This window comes from Poecilia formosa, unplaced genomic scaffold (assembly GCF_000485575.1).
Source record: "Poecilia formosa unplaced genomic scaffold, Poecilia_formosa-5.1.2 Scaffold14, whole genome shotgun sequence".
Lineage (NCBI taxonomy): Eukaryota > Metazoa > Chordata > Actinopteri > Cyprinodontiformes > Poeciliidae > Poecilia > Poecilia formosa.
The window spans coordinates 1,125,580-1,141,570 of record NW_006799953.1 but is presented as its reverse complement, the minus strand read 5'-3'; the positions used below and the strand labels follow the sequence as shown (position 1 = coordinate 1,141,570).

The 15,991-nt window shown below is 40.5% G+C and overlaps 1 long non-coding RNA gene across 1 annotated transcript; it reads left to right on the top strand.

Annotated features, from left to right (window-relative positions):
* Window positions 1–10,898: 10,898 nt before the first annotated feature.
* LOC107835591 (uncharacterized) lies at window positions 10,899–15,946 on the top strand. The gene is made up of 2 exons (XR_001661395.1): window positions 10,899–11,647; window positions 15,363–15,946. It is a non-coding gene; the product is annotated as an uncharacterized LOC107835591 (long non-coding RNA).
* The last annotated feature ends 45 nt before the right edge of the window (window positions 15,947–15,991 follow it).

Sequence of the window (15,991 nt, the reverse complement as noted above, 5' to 3'; positions counted from 1 at the left end):
AAAAAAAAAAAAAAAAAAAAACAAAAAAAATTATTTATAAATATCAAAAAAAATTTAGTAAAATTTACTTTTAATAAATGTATTAAACTTGTCAAAATACAGCAAACGTTTTAAAGAAAGGGTGACCCAAATCCTGTTTCTTGCTGAGAATTGACTGAGCATTTGTCTTTTTTTCAGTCCAGCCCAGATGAATCTGAAAACTGGATTCCTTTCTTCTCATAAGGCAAAAAAGTGGAAAACCCTTTGAGGTTTTGGCTGTACAATGACCTAAACTTGACTTTCCTACAAAAATCTGACTTCTTTATTTGTTTAATTAAGATTATTGTATGCTTAGTTTATTGTTGAGCAGTAAAGAAAAATGATATAAGACTATAATTTTTTATGATTTCAATGTTTTTAAGAGTGATGAGTTTTTGGCTCGTGGGTCTGTGTAATTTAACGATTTTGGCCCAGTTCTGACACCACTGATCCAAGGAAACCCGGCAGATTCACTCGTTGTGAAAGAGAATGGAAAGTCGCTTCTACTGTGTCATTGACTTTGCAGCAATGATCATGAGGATTTGTTTTCCATTATTAATTATGTCTTTTTTATCCGTGAAAAAGCGTCTTGAAAAGGGCGATTTTGACAGGTCTACCACTAGGTTGAAGCCGATGCGGCCGCCATTTTGCAAATGCCAGTTGCGTTTAAAGGCACTTTTTAAAGTAGGAAATTACAGTGAAACTTCAATAAGACCTTAAGCAACTAGTTTATAGAATGAAAAAATTATTATAGATCAAATAAAATGTGATTAAAACATTTTACACTTTTTCTTTTCAATTTTCTAGGACTGGCAGAGAAGGCCCTGCTGGCTCTGTCAGCCCACCACTGCTAATTACAAGAAAATTGTTTTCAAAAGTCTGCGTTGGTGACAATAATAGAGCATCATCAGTGGATGCTCTGTAGGAAAATCTACAGACCTGATATTGTTTGTTGCTGATATAAAAAAAAAAATCCCCTTTTATTTTAATAAGGTGATTTGTTTTGAGCACAAAGCTCACCCACCCCTTGCCCGGCAAACCGCTGAGGCTAAATTACTTATCAAAGATTTCTTGTTGATGATTTCCAATTAATGATCTAATTTTCCACCCCGCTGGGCCGCCTCGCTCCGTCCCGCAGCATACGGAACTAAAATACCGCAGGCGGAGGAGAGGCAGACACACTTTACCACGCAGGCATATTGTTGGGGTGTGGGCGAGTGTGAAGAGGAAATCCTCTCACACAGTGTGGCGCTCACACATACTATGGTTTTTTTTTTATTTTTGTATTTTTAACAGGACTGGTCACAGCAGCCAAAGGAGAGCATACTTAAATAGTCTGAGGAAAATTTCTCTTGTAAACTGAACAATAGAGGAAGAGAAAAATAGAAAAAATGGTTTTCAAGAGTATAAACTGCTGCATTCTCTATTGTACTGGCATAAAAAGCCCAAATATTGAAAAAAAAATGTATTCATTCATTTTCTGGTCTTAAAATAAGCCAGAAAAAAAGGGACATTTATCACAATTGCATAATTTATTTAATCTCAATTTTCAATTTGGGATTTTATTTTCTTACCATTTCTTGTTTTATATTTATTCTGTATTGTACATCTGAAGCACCAAAAAAGTAACAACGACCAATAATTTCATAAATTTTGCCATTTTAATTGTTATAAAGTCAAAGAAATGTGGAAAATGTTCCATGAAAAACAAAACTTTGTAGGGATTGACATAACAGTTGCCAATAATGCCATAAATTATGTTTAAAAATAAAAAATTAAAACTTTGCAAAACAAAATAAATGCAATGTCTTAGGAATAAAAGACTTTTTACTGGTTTCTGTTAAAAATAATAAGGTGCAATTGAAGCTACAGTTGTCATATACCTTGATCAAGGGTAAGGCTACTATAAATCCAGTTAAACTAATAACAGTTTGAATTAATTTCATAGTTTAATCACTTCTCTGTTGTAATTGAAAGAGACAACAGCAGTCATCTGACCTGCATGTGTTTGTTAACCAACCAATGACATAATATCTTCATATTACCAGAAAGTTTGTATTATATCAGTGGCTAAAAATCTTTCTAACACTATAAACATTTAAAATCACCTGATTTTGTAATATTATTGGCAGGTATTTTACTATTGGTTGCTATGACTTTTTGGTTTATTTTCACCACTCAGTCATCTTTAGCAGGTGGATATCATCATCCCACATCTTGACTTAGCCATGTTTGCCGACTCCATTCAGCAAATATTCTCCAGAGACCCTCAGACTGCGAGGTTCTGACAGATGTCTGACAGATGTTCTGTCAGTGTCGGCTGTGATCTCGGGCGAGGCCTATTTCAAAACTCCAGTTTTCCGCCACTGCTCTTGTGTTGATCTGTGTGTTACGTCTGGACTCAATGCGATGCTAAAGTTTAAAGTTTATCTTTATTTTCAGGTCCCTGGAAGAAACCTGAATGTTTTGGGTCTGAACTGATTAGATTTATACTGCTGCTCTTAATTTAAAAATCCCAGAGCATGACACACCCACCACTATGTTTCAAAGAGGACATGCTTTCTTTGTTGTTGTTTTTAGCTTAGTTTTGTTGTCACATAAGAAATACTCACAAGGCTTCTTAGAAATTCCTGCCGCTCCTTTGGACTAGCATCCATTTTGTTATCAATAATTTAGGAGGAGTGTCCAGTTTTTGTAACGTGCCACATCAAATCATTGACGACTTTCGATCTTGAGCATAAATAACGCTCTGGACATTTTGTATCCTGTTGGTTCTCTGTGTAGCCTCTCTATAAACTGTTAGCAAAAGGATGAAAATGTGTAGTAATAATAATATCATAAAAATAAAAAAAATAAAAATATCATCCAGGATCAGCTGAAGTTCAGCTCTTATTAAGCAGAGCCAAACTAATTGATGGAAGCTTTGGACCCAAGAAGTCTGAATCCTGCCACCACGAGCGTTAGCTTAATGGTTAGCTTAAGTTATGGCCCCCTTTTGTTTTACTTTAACAATATGTTGTTACATTTTTTTGTCTCATTTTTTTAACTCCCTGTACCTGAAGTAGTTAGGAGATTGCGATCTTTCATCTGGGTTAAATCTCGAAAGGTGGAGGATAAATAATAATCTCACGTTTCTGAGCCGGCTCGTTTCCTTCCAGATTACCAACACAGAGAGAGGACTTAAGGGATAGCTAAGATGCAACTGAAACGTTAAAGGAAATTTTATTTGGCTTCTGGTTTTCATAGAAATGTGAAAACATTTTATTTTCAACCATTTTGTTTTAAGATTTTATTCCTGTCCAAAGAGTCAAAGTGGTTTTTCTTTGCCCGACTTTTTTACTGCTTGCTCTTTTGGTTCCAATAATAAGTTGCAGAGAGAAAAAGGAGCTGTTCTGCTTTGTTTGTATTACGACTGAAAGAGAAGAAACTCTGACTGAAAAACCCCATCAGCAGATCGGACCCCGAACCTCGAAGCGATGTCGTCATTGTCGTTAATCGGGTTCCAGAGGGAGAAAACGTTTAACAAGTTAACCGGAGAGAAATTAGTCAGCTTCAGAAATCTGCTACAAAAGGAAAAGTGTCCAGCTGCTACATCTCTTCCCAGGTTCAGCAGACAGTCTGATGGTGAAATCAAACTAAGGCTTTCCAATCAATGCAGGTGTTTGTGTTGGGCTGTGGGAGACGGAAATATTTGGACGTCTTCTAAAAACGGCATCGGCGCTCCTGACAGCGCCCGTCTCTCCCAGCACGAAGAACACCGAGGGCCGTCTATCGATCCGCCCATCTCCCCCTACATGTGGGCAGGGAGTCACAAGTGCACTGCAGCCTTTTATTTCTACTAAGCTACATAAAATGGTTTTATGTGGAGCGAGCGAGCAGAGGAGGCCTCGGAGTTCGCCGGGAGGTCAGAGCAGCAGTCCAGCTCCCTGGTGCCACAGAAAAAAAAGAAAAAAAAAAAAAAAAAGGCTCTGTGCCAAATAGAGAAGCAACGGTGTGGACCGACCGGCGCTGCTGTTGATTTTCCGTCACACCTTCCCCCATCCGTCCGGCCCGGTGCAGCAGCGTCTGCCGGACCTCTAACAGGGTCAGGAAGTCTTCAGGGAGAGCTGTTCCTGTTTATACCTGAGCGTTTACAGTAAATGACCTCAATATAACTGGACATCTAAAATACAACGCCTTGCTGTAGCTTGGTAGTAGAAAACGCTGGCTTCCAAAAGGATTTCTTTTTTGGGGGGAATTATTTCTGTCACCAAACCGTAGTGGACAAGTAAAAGCAGTAGGGCTGAAACGATTAATCGAATTAATCGCGATTAATAGATTCTTGAAATCAAACTCAACTAATTTAGTAATCAGTCGCCAACTGGAGTAAACAGACTCTAAAGATGGCCGTTTTATTAAAGAATAACACAGTCAGAGCATGCCGTAGCTGAACCAAAACTGTACAAAAATAAATATATTCTGTATTTAAGACATAAAACATTCTTTGTCTATAAATATATTCTACCCAAATCTCCTCAGGTGGAAGTTTTACCTTCACCTGGTTCAAATTCTGTTAAAAAAAAAAAAAAATCTCCTGTTAATCACCTTTTGCTATCCAATTATTAATTGCAGATACAATGACCTAGCGTACACTAAAGGAATCCTACGTTATTGCATTTTAGGCAGTAATATTTTTATTCAATTATTTTATGTGTTTATAATATCATATCAAACAGGCTTAAGAGTTTGAATGAAAAATCTTCAAAATGTGCCAGGTGCTTTATTAGTTTTTATACAAAGAATTTACTCACTAGGCTGAAAAACAAATGTACTCCACACTTTTCAGATATAAATAAATAAATAAATAAATAAAAACTACTACAAACTACATTTTGTTTGTCCATCTGTTTAAAAGGCTTACTTTGCAGGAAACCAATCTTACTGCCATTCGTTGAACGTAGTTGTCTGCAGTTTTTCTATTTCCCTCAAACAGCTGTTGTGTTTTACTTCTTTATCAGGAATCACTCAAACAGGATTAACTTGTGCATTTCTTGCGGAGTATTTTCAGCGGAGGATTACTAAAACATTTTGTGTCTAAAGAAAAAAAAGAGGATTTAAACATTTTCTGCTCGCTGGGTGGGATTATCTCACATAAAATAAACTGCAGAGCTCATATTCATGGCAGTCAAGGGGACAAGTTGCTCAGGATGTTCTGCTGAGGTGCAGCAGCAATAAACCTGTGAGTCTTTGCCAAATAAAGCAAGGCATCTGAATATTCAACATATCATATCAGAATTAATTTGGGGAAATTGTGAAGACTGTGTGATCAGGCAAAAAAAAAAAAAAGAGAGAAAAATATCACACTTTAAGTCAACACAAGAGGAGGCAGTGAATTAATAACGAGGGAGCAACAACACAGATTTCCACCTTCATTGTGCGTTATTATTACCCCACGTAACCTCCATCTCTTACCCTCACTCTCCACCGGCTCTTCCCCCGTCAACCAGTGGGGGAGGGGGCAGCAGGCTGGTGATTATTATGCTTTGCTGTTTGTGCACAAGGGCAAGGACGCATTTCATGTCTCCTTCGGCTGCATGTGCCACTTCCAGCTAATATGTCGTCCCGTGAATGCGCCGCAGCGGCTGCAGCTGGGAGGCCTGAGTGATGGCCGCAGGCGCTCGGAGAGAGTTCCTGCACGCACGCACGCACGCGCACTCACGCGCGAGAGTGCGCACGCGCAGGGATCAGCAAAGAGCAATTTGGAGGCTGTTAATAAGAGCAGGGCAGAGCGCTCTCCACAATAGACTCGATTGTGTTTCATCTGGAGCGGTCATCCTGCGTGTGCGCGTCGGTCTTGTGTCTGCCCATAAAAAGCGCTCATGCATTACAAGGGCCTGACCCAGATCACAGATAGACGTAATAACGCATGACAGGTTGTCCTTTTGAGAGCCGTGTGTCCTAAAAGGCAGACTGGCCACTCGCAGCCTCTGCGTCTGATACCCTGACGGGGCTGACGGAAGCCCGCTGAGCTGCTGGCTTTTAATTTGAAATGCAAAACTATTCATATATATTTATATATATTACATTTTTGTCACATCACATCTACGAACCCGCTGGGGATTTGATTTGGAAAAGCAGCAGAAAGTGCTGCGTGATTGGGAAATTATGCGAGCCATTGCTCAGGGAAAAGTCATTAGCGGGATCCTGTTTTCTAGCTTGTCACGAGTTGATTTTTTTTTTTTTTTTTTTTTACCTGCACGCAAAACGCTGCGTGTGGTAGAAACCCGACAACCTGAACGCACCGTGGCAGCAGCATAATGATGTGGGAGTTGCTATTTTCAAGGACAGGGAAGACACTCAGATTTAATGGAAAGACAAATGGAGGAAAGTCGTGGAAGAAAACCTGCAAGTCTGCAGAAGATTTGATTTAATATGTTTTAATTTATTTATTTCATTTTCATTTGGGATCAATAGAGTACTTTTGATTTGAGAGTGGAGCGAAGGTTCACCCTGCAGCACGACAACATAATCAGAGCTCCAAGTCTAATTGGTTGATTTCAATAAAGGCGTAATCGTGTATTGAATGGCCCAGTCAAAGTCCAAAGATAAATTCAATTGAGAGGCTTTGTCAATTTGCATCTTTTGAGGCTCTCTGCCTACAAGTTTTGACTCAAGTGAATTAATTTTTATTCCATTTCAAAATTATGTATTGCCCATAACATCCCTATAAAACACATTAAAATTGGTGGTTGTTGCTTAAAAAAGCTTGAAAAAGTTCAAGTGGTATAAATATATTTACATTTCATATCATTATTCATAAAAATTTGGTTTGCTATGGGCTTTGAGTTTGGTTTTTATCTCGGTTCTTGGTTCTGCTGTCACTAATCACATCCCCAGCAGTTATAAGCCTTTCAGCTACTGTCACTCCTTGCCAGATTCTTCTATTTCCCTCTCTGATCTGCTGCCATGCTGGTTTCCAAACCTGATGTTTTTTTTTTCTTTTGTCTTTGGAGTTTGCTTGAACTTTTGTTGTTTTTTTCTTCTAAGATCCGTGATTCTGCCACCATCTTGTCAGCGTTCAGGTAATCTACACACAAAGCTAAAGCCTGACTACAATTTTCTCTGAAAACTCAAGTTAAAGAGGGCATTCAAAAAGCCACTGAGCATAATCGTAAAAGCAGGATGCATGGCTTTGACCCTCAACATGCAAACTGCACACGGCCATCGAGCCGAGGCCTCATTCCAGCCACTAGAAGCTCTAAAAATACTCTCAAGATGTGCTCACGCACCAGGATGTCAACTTAAGCACAGTTTCCATGGCATCTGTGAGAACACTCAGATTATATTTTTTCATTATACATGGGGATGTGTGAGTGCGATATTAATGATGCATACGAACAGCTTCCCCCAGACTTTTAACAGCGCTTCTCGCAAAACAAACGCGGATTATGTATTATTCAGACAATCTCACGTTGCAAAACTCCAGCAGTGCTAAATTTCTCCGCTTTGACGTCTTTAGACTTAACGAGGTGAGACTCGCTCTCTGAATGGTGTCAGATGAAGGACACGCGCTCCGTGTGGGGAGGCTGGTCATCCCGGTAGGGCCGTTTGCGTTTTTTGGACTGAAGCGTACGTAAACATGTGATCACGACGTCCTCATTGAAATCCCCCGGTGGAGTTTGTTTAGTTTCCCGCTCATTTTGTTGTGTTGTTTTGAACATTTTCACGAGGTGAAGCCGCAGCGAAGGGAAATAGCACGGCAGGCTTCTCTAAATTATTGCAAACGTGTGCCTGAGAGCAGAGGAGAGTTTTCACAGCACCTCGCAAAAGTACTCAAATTGTTTGAAAATGTTCCAAAATTCTCCCATTAAAACCAGACAGTTTGGGGTATTCTACTGGAATTTTGTGTGACCTAAACAAAGCAGAAAATAGTTGAGAAAAGAAATGATATTCCCTATTGTATTTATTTATTTTTACAAGAATTTGTATTCAACCCCTTTACTACACCAAGCTCAGTCAGATTTAATGGAGAACGTCTTTAAAACAGCAGTTTTAACGTCCTGGTATAGATTAGCTAGTTGGGTTTGTGTCAGGGATTTGACTAGGCCATTTGATCTAAAACATTCAGTTGTGAGTAACTAACAGGTTTTCTTTCAGATTGTCCTGTGCGACTCTCCATCCATCTTCCTATTAACTGCGATCATCTTCCCTGCACATCCACAGCATGACGCTTCCACCACCATGTTTCTGCTTCATTATTTTTAAACTACTTTTTGTTAATTTTCATCAATAGAATCCACTCTAAACAAAGTCTCCAGTTGCTATGTGAAAAATGTGGGGGGAAAAAAGGTTTGTGCATTTCTGAACAAATACTGAGAATCTGTGGCCAACATGCAGAATGAGATTTCACAAAATGTCAACTTCATAGAGAGGATATATAGAAGATGTTTCATGTTTGATTTGGTCAGTCTTACTTCTCAATATAATCCAAAACATCAATGTATCTATCAATGCTGAAGACAGATTCATTAAAAACTGAGTGTTCGAGGAGAAAAGAAGATCTGCAACTTGTTAACAAATGCAGGACAACTGGAGTGTTTTAAAGCTAATCTTTCTTCGTTCAAGAAAGACGGGGGGAAAACATTTATGTATTTCTGCCTGTACGGCAAAAATAACATTCCAGATTCAAGAAGGAACTTCAGAGACTAAAATGCAAAGATGCGGCTTCTATTTTGATCAAGCGCAGACGTCTGTCAGCGGCACGTAGAGCAACGTAGACAAGAAACCACTGAGGTGCCAGCAACAGGTGACACGCAGCACCAGAACCTTTTTAACATCTCGTAGTGGGAAGTTTTCCCAGTGAAATGTGTTTCGACTGCATCACCCTGTTGCAATATGCACTCTACCAACTAATTTGATTTAAAGTTAGATATTGAAAACAGTTTACATTTCTTCTTTTTTATTATTATTATTTATTTGTAGTGTTTTTACTTTAGTATTTAAAATGCCAGAATTTGCACGCAATTTTATATTTTGTCTGTTTGACAGCATTATTTTAAAATATCAAATCAATTACTCTGTGCTTTCTACCAAATACTTTTTTTTTTTCATTCTTACTCGAGTAATATCTTGGATTTTCTCTCCTTTACTTGGTTAAAATTGTAGTGCTACTCTTACCTGAGTACGATTATTTTTTGGCGAGAAGGCCCCAGTAGAGATTTTACTTCCTGCTGCAACTCTAGAAGTTCAACCTTCCACTTCAGAGCGCTACTTGCTAAAACCAGCCGTCACTGAGACACTTTCTTCCCAGACTGTTGCTCTGATGAACACAATGAACGCCTCGCAGCCTGAGTAGTCAGCTACTCTGCTGTGAAAGAAAATAAATAAATAAATAAGCAGAAGTGCTTTATCACGATGAGTGTGCATATCTGAAGTTTTTATATTCTTAGGTAATGTCTGCACACTGCGAGTTGTGAAACGAAAATGAAATCCGTTGTATGTGCACACAAAGTGGTTCTGATTCTGCATGCACCACAAGAACGTATTTCATTTAAATCACTCAGAAACTGGGTCATCCGTATGTTCCTACTCATCTGACATTCAGCGTCACAAAGTGGGAATGTGATTGCAAAGTTAAGCTGGACGGCACTGGGAGCGTTTAATTTAGAAAAATACAAAGATTTTCTTTTTTTTTATTCTAGTAAGATGCAATGTTCTGATCTTAGTGTCTCTCCCAGGGAAGAGACACCATGCATTTTTAAACAAGACAACGTAGCATCACATGCTGTACACATCACAACAACAGAGCTGCTAAAGAACGGAGTCCTGAACAAGTCAGTGCTAAAAGCCTTGCTGTTGCTGCGGTCGTGTCCTAAAATGCCTGGATTAACACATAAAATTAAGTCAAGAAGGCCGAGTCATAGAATGTGTTCTGTTCACTATTACTGTGATAAAGTGTTTGCAAAAAAAAAAAAGGTGATAATTTATGATTTTGTTTGCAGTTGGAGCTACAAACTGTGCTGAAAATGCAGCTTAATTCATTGAATTTGTACAATAAAGCTTTCAGGCTAGCATTAGCCCTGCGGCACAGCTTGTTGTGACAGAAAATGAGAAAAGTAGCAACTTTGTTTCAAAGTTGTTTTCAAAGTTGTGAACTTCAGATGTGGTTGGCTGCCTGCTAGGAATGTAGCGTTTTCTCTCATTGGGTTTTTTGTCATACTTTTATGGAGGAAGACAAAAATAGTTATTGGAAGTTGAAACCAAACCCCCTCATAAACAAGGGGTCCTGTTTATGTAGACATCAGCATGAGCAGTGTAGTACAGCTCATCTTTACAGGAAGTTAGAAATGTAGCAGTTCAAAATTTACGTGGATATTAGTTTTGGGAGTCACGTTGACTGTTTGTTGTCATTTCTGATTTATTATTGTTGTCAGATGTGGTGGTTGAGAAGTGGTGAGGAGAGACGCAGAGACCCAGGTTGTAGAAGAAAATGATTAATTTAATGAAGATGCTCAAAAACAGTCCAGATCAGGCAGCACGGCAGAGACAATAGCACAGAGCTAAATACCGGTAGCAACTGAAAAACTGAATAAGAGAGCTAACCAACACAGGACTTCACAGTACAACTGTGATGGCAGGCAGGCAGGCAGGCAGACAACAAATGACATACAACCAAGGATCCAACAACAGACAAAGACAACAGGTGGGACCAAATAAACAGGGAGGGTAATCAGGAAACTAGACACAGCTGGGATCAATCAACAGGGAGGACAGGACAGAGACTCACAGGGAAACAGGACTAAACAGAGAAAATCTCAAAATAACTACACAGAGAAACACAGATCACAACAATTGTGAGCTTTGTGAGTTAGTGGCTGCTTATATTTCTGTTTATTTGGAGACTTACACAGCACACAGCTGAATATCCCTGTGAGCCCCAATTAATCAATAATGTATCAATTCATCTCAGACCAATATGCTCACATCTAAATCCAGTATAAAATGACAGACTCTGATTATTAAAACCAGAAAAAAGGGTGAAGAATACCTCCAAAAATAATATTTTTGTCATTGGTCCCTAAAACCAAACGCTTCATTTTGCCTTTAAACCCTTGATTTGTGTCTTGTAATGAAGTTATAGCGAGAGATAAAACATTGCAGGCGGTAGTCAGGCCTGCTGCATGTAAATACAGTCAGTGAAAGAATGTTCCCTGATGCTCCGGCTGAATCTGCAGCCTGCGCCTGGTTAGCATTCATCTCTCCCAATAATCTGGTCTGTTAACGTCCCCCGGCCGTCTCCTCCAGCATTTAACCTTGTCAGAGATAGGCTGGGATCCATTAAGATTTCCTGAAAAGGCTTGAGCATTACAGGCTCATTTGGAGCGACTTCCATTTTTTAATAAACTGCTCGCAGCCCCGCAGATCAAAATGCCAAGGAGGTGCAGTTAACAATGGCAGAGAGAGAGAGAGAGATACGGCTCATAATTTCCATCGCACAAAAGCTCAAGAAATCACACCGGATGATTCCTCCCCCTTTAGGGTTTTGTTCTCCTCCTTCCTCCTCTTTGTGGCGGCACCTTTTCATTACAGCGCGCCATCAGCTGGGAGCATTCAACACGTTTCAAAGCTGCTCGGTCGTCTTTTCAGGTTCGTAATCCCTTCTGTCGAATCCCCCCGGTGTGGTTTGTCTTTCTCCGCCGCCGCCGTGATGTTGACATTGTTTTTCGACGGACTTGGAGGACTGGTTGGGACATGGCATCCCCGAATCTCTGACAGTCAAGAGTGTCATGTCGCCGCTGCGGAAAAGAACCCCGGCTACGGGCAGACGAGGGTGGAAAGGCAATGGCGGCGAACGAGAGATGAAAAGGGCCTTTAACTCAGAAAGGAGAGCTTTCTGAGTTAAATACTGTTTTTGTTTTTACCACTAAACGGCCTCCAACACGAAAAACGAGCTTCGTATCGAATAGCACGATGTTGACATGTTCGCCGCTCGAATACGTTCATTGTGCATAGTCCTCATTCTCTCCCGCTCAATTTAGCACTGAAATCCACTATGTAGTGCAGAAGTCGTCTCCCCTCTGATATTTCTCGGAACAAGATATATGATTAAGAGAAAGCGGCGCCTTGATCTACTTGATTTGCTGCTGCGAAATTAAAATTGCTCTCCAAATGCCACGGCGGCGTGAGGAGAAGAGAGAGGAAGTGATGCCTAAAAATGTTCTTTAAAAAATACAGACGATCACATATAGTGACTGTTTTCATTTGAAAGACTGACAGAAAGGTATTCGTCATTTCCTCTTTCGGAGCCACGTTAGGTTTTTAGGGAAATGAGGCCAAAAACAAAAGTAGAAAGGTTTAAAATTGGTGCGTTTCACCTCCTCTTTAGGGTTTTAGAGATGCCCTAAGAAGTTACCAGACACAACCGAATTACGGTTTCAACAAGTTGAAGGGGCTTGGAACCTTTTTTTTTTTGCCTTCATTTTATTAGGTGCAGTAATAGTTTAAGTTAATTCTGTCACAGAGCTTCTTCCAGATAAACATCCAGAGAACAGAAAAGAAGGCTCACTCAGAGCTATGCAGTGTTCGTTCCTCAAACTATTCCACGTTTTGGCGCAAAAATATTTCGACAGCTTTTTTGACATTTTCAGTTCAGGAACGGTCAGGGGGGGTCAGTGACCTTTACAAGTCGTTTTGTCTTCGATCTAGCTAATCAAAAGTTGTTTAAAATGGCCCTATTTAGACTTATTATAGAACTGTTTAGATTTTTAAAATAAAGAACAATTTATTGTTTTATTTTTTTAGGTTTAATACTTTTTTTGATGGGAAATACAATTTTTATAGATTGTGATGTAAAAATTGCAGAAAAATAGTCATCAGATAGTATTAACATCATTCTTTGGAAACTTTTTTTTTTTTTTTGCATATACATCTTACAAAAAAACACCTAGAAAAAAAAACTGCAAAAACTGTCATTCTTACCATAATTACCTATAAATTTGAAATCATGAGTATTCCACGAGTAAAACACAGTGTGCAGAAATCTGCTGCTCGAGATCCTCCTTGATTATTTTTAAGCTTCAGCTGCCACACAGATGGCCTAACATTTGACTCTTAAACGCTTGGTACAAACAGAAGAATCCGTTTCCAGCTCAGTGGCCTGATGCAGTTCTTGATGGTTTTCTAAATTCGTCTCTGAGACGTTTGATTAAGAGTGGGCACACCTGCTTTTTCAATGCGTCAAACGGGTGAAACCCCCCACCACCACCACCACCTCTTTAGACATACTCTCTACATCAAAATGTGTGAGCTCTCTTCCCCCCCCAACTCCACTCCAAAAGTTCTCGGGGGAGCAATTATCCGCCCTCTCTGCACAGCCAGCACACTTATTATACACACGCTGTAGAATCGGTCAACTAATTAATGAAGGAATCTAGAAACCTGTCTGCATTTGTGATCCTACGACGGAAAGGGCCTGGACTTCAGAATCAAAGGTGTTGCTTCTGGTAAAGTGCGACACAACCTCTCGTGTGAACTCCTGCTGCAGGAGGCGCTCTCTGCTCTTGGGTCACTTCCAAGCGGCGCAGATTGTAATTGATGATTCCGAGCGAGCGTTCCACCCTGATCCGTCTTTGTCGCGCTCAATAAATTACATTTATTCCATGCAAATCATCCACCCAGGGACTGATTTAATTAATGGCTTGGTGACACATTATATTCATGTTTTCCATTTCCTCTCAGTTGCTCACTGTGCGTCTCTCCGCGGCGGCCGGTCGCGGCAGGCGTCCTGCTGACCCCTGGTGGCGGCGGCGAGCGGTTTATGACGCGTCCAGCACCACGGACAGCGTCAGAGTTCATGAAACCTTTCTAATGGGCAAATCCTTTATTGCTTAAATTAACGAACCGGTAAATATTTAATTAATCATTTTACATTATGCAACATTCGTTCATTTGCAGCCGCATTAGTTCTCACCACTAATAGGGTTTATTTCGTCTTTGTGGGCTTGTGGGTCATGATGAGCGTGCAGGTTGGGGTGGAAGCTGCTTCCTGAAGGTGTGTCCAGCTGTTTGCAGGTGTGTGTGTGTGTGTGTGGTGTCGGTAGCAGAGGCCTGTCCTGCAGCACACGGAGAGTATGTGAAGCAGGGAACCTGATTAGCCCGGAGGCTCGGTGGGCTCCATTCGCAGCCAGTGATCAATGAGCGGGGCTGCAAACCATGCCAATCAGCTTTATTGGTTTCTCCTTGCTTTTATGTTTCCACATGGATCACTGCCAGTGATGTATAATTCCCTTCAGGAGCCCCATGATCATCCTGCGATCCCACTCCATGGAATCTGGAGCGAGAGAGAGAGAAAATCTCAACAATTGGACAAATAAATTATATTTCTTTTCTTCCCTTTAAATCCTCCAGTTTTGTTTATTTTTTCTTCTTCCCTCAATTGTGTTTATTTGCACTGTGTAAAAAAAAAAAAAGTTAGCCAACGTTATTCATTTCAGTTCAACTTATTCATATAGCAGAGCCAAGGGCGTAGGTTCGGTCTAAGTTTTGGTGGGGACCTTGACACCCCCCCCCGGCAGCACAGTGAAATGCCCAAGAGCACAGAACATTTTTGAGAAGGGGGGAGAAACCACATTGGCTTAATAACCCCTCCCCCCAACCATAACCATATCATACATCTTGTGTATACAACCAGATACAGTCATACTCAGCAGATCAGTTCAAGAACACTTTACTTTTTCCTTTACAAAATTCAGCAAACGTTACAAGTAAGATCAAAAGAAATATCCTCTGGATACAGCAAACACAATTGCAGATAAGAAGAAATCAATAATAAAATAAAAAAGAAAAAATATTACATAATTTACAGACCTATTCTACCTCACATTCAGTGCTGACCTTACTAAACACCGGACTTTACAACAAATGCGTTGCGTGATAGATATCTAACTTATGGGTCCACTCACTGTACTTACAGCCGACGTAGCGAAATAACTTCTAATGTCTGTCCTTTTCTTTTTTGGTGGCGACATGGTCTGGAGACTCAGAAGGAGACGCGTGTGCCCAGCTAGCCGCCGCCTTTTGCAGCTAATCAAAGAACGTCCGACGATTCAACTGACTCCCCCTCCCCCCACACCCCCCGACAGCACCGTTCCGACACGGTCTCGGAGGCTCATAATAAATGTCAAACTAAGAAGCTTCCGTTCCGCGCACCGCCTGTTGCTGCTAATCAAAGATCGTAGATCCACGTTCTTTGAGCCAATATGGCAAAAATTGGTCGGGACTTTTTCATATCCCGTGAATATTGGTCGGGACATGTCCCTACCGTCCCTACCCAAACCTACGCCCATGAGCAGAGCTATATAAATAAGACGCCGTGACGCCACAAACGCACCATCCCTGCTGAGAAGCAGCAGTGGTGGTGGCAGCATCATTTTCTGCAGCATGCCTCGAAAGGCTCGCAAAGGCAGAAGGTGAAATGAATGCAGCGAGGCATCGAGAGATCCTGGAGGACAATCCACTTCGATCTAGAAGAGAACCACGGCTTCAGGGATCATTTATTTTCCGGCACGAAAACGATCCGAAGCATATCCAGCTGAAGATACGCAGAGACGGTTTGAAGACGACGAGGTGGATGTTCTGGAGTGGCCCAGTGAACAGTTTTTATAGGCACCGTAAGCTACATACACGTAAATCCCCCTCCCCACACACACACACACACACACACAGTTAATTCCATCAAAATCCAGCTACACATCATTTCACTACATTCAGATTGGAATCCAATTATATACCATTCCATTGAGTGCAATCCAATTAGGATATGAAACAGTCAGGCTGTGTTTGTTGTAAAAATGTCAATTAGCAAAAACCTGCCTATCAGAGGAACTCGTGGGGGATTTGCATCATAACTTTACTTCAATTCAAAGAGACATTGTGGAATATACTTGTAAGTTAAAAAAAAAAACAAATTCATACCTTTGACAGATTTAGATTTTAA